The sequence below is a fragment of the Geospiza fortis genome, unplaced genomic scaffold (assembly GCF_000277835.1).
Source record: "Geospiza fortis unplaced genomic scaffold, GeoFor_1.0 scaffold7, whole genome shotgun sequence".
NCBI lineage: Eukaryota > Metazoa > Chordata > Aves > Passeriformes > Thraupidae > Geospiza > Geospiza fortis.
In genome coordinates this window covers 1,392,734-1,394,312 of record NW_005054344.1, presented here as the reverse complement: position 1 = coordinate 1,394,312, position 1,579 = coordinate 1,392,734, and positions in this window count along the sequence as shown.

The following is a 1,579-nucleotide window of genomic DNA, read 5'->3' as shown; positions in this document are numbered from 1 at the left end:
GCCGCGGGAGGGCCCGGGGAGCCGGGGGCGGGGAGAGCGGCGCTGCCTCGGACCGCCTGCCCCGCTCCCGCTGTCCCCCGGGAATGCGGGGGAAGGAACCGGCCGGGACAGCGCCGGAATGCCCAGCGAGGGGAAAGGGCTGCCACCGCCTGCCGGGGAGATGGGAATATAGAAAAGCACGAATGTCCAGCATTAGGCACAGGCAATGTAGGAATAGTTTTCAAATTCAAGACAGGTGAGCATCCGTGCGCGGACACGCAGCCGGATCAAGCAGGGAGCTTTAGCCGGGCTGGCTGCTGAAATGAAATGTGCAGGTCCAGGAAGGCTGGCGGCGCTTTTTATGGCTGTTTGTAGAAAGCCTCTTCTGGCGTAAGGCCTGTGCGGTCCGGAGGGGCTGGGTGTCTCCCCAGGAGGCCGCGCTGGAGCCGTGTTTCCCTCCTGGGTGTGTGGCGCAGCCCGGATCCAGAGGCCAGCAGGGGGTGAGAGGATGAGTCCAACAGCTTTTGTGCAAATGGCTATCACAGGTTCACACCCTTCCCTAGGAAATTCCCGTGTATTCGCCTGGGTTCCAGCGCTGCTCCCTGCTGTGCGGTCTCCCGTTGCCTTCATAAACAGCTTCCCTGCAAAAATTCAGTGGCATTAATTGCTCCAGCCTTTAAAAAGGTGTTGCTTCCTCTACTGCAATGTTTCTTGGTAAATGGAAATCATTAAGCTAGCTGAAGATCCAGTTCCTGCCAGCTCCAGATAAAATCGTTATTATCAAATTAAGCATGGGATTTGTTTGTTTTGCTTCAGCTCTAATTCTCCTTTCATTTAGCAGGGTGTTATGCATCAGATTGCACTTAAAATTGTAAGCATACTTGCTAGCAGGCATGTGTTCCTTATGTGACACACAGAAATCAAACCACTTCTAAAAATATTTGTTATTCTGACACACAGAGAATTGCCAGATGAGATAAAGACAGAGGTTAGCACCAATGGTGTAAAATGGGTGAGGGGCTGACTAAGTAGAAGACAAAACGCTAGATTGAAAGATGAATGACTGTGTTTTAAATTTTAGAAGACTTTCTGTATAACAAGGATTGAGCTTATTTTACTTGCTCATAATGAGGTGAGGTAAAACCGTACAAGCTGGTTGAAGAAAAATACAAATGCCACAGGATGGAAGCCTGGAGTCATAGCGCAGAAGAAATCAGTATCCCTGAATGTTGTGTAAGCTGCAGTGGGTGATACTTAGTAGCTGAAGGTGCTACACGGTGGTCTTGAATCATAGCCCTAGAGAAGGAAGAGGAGTGGGTCTGTTGGTGATAACATGTCAAAAAGCACTACCAGGCAGGAACTGCTCACAGAAAAACCCAGGAGCAAACCAAGGACATGTCACTGGAGCTGAAGAGAACCTGGTGTGACCTCTGAGACAGGTCTGTTGGCCTCATGAAGCTGAATTACGATGAATTGCAACAGGTGCAGGGGAAACAAGGCCATTAAAGAGCCTCTTTTATAAGATGAGACTATAAAAGCTTAGTGTGCTTTGCATAGCAAACAAATGTTAAGAGGGTAAGTGACAGCTGTCTTTCTATGC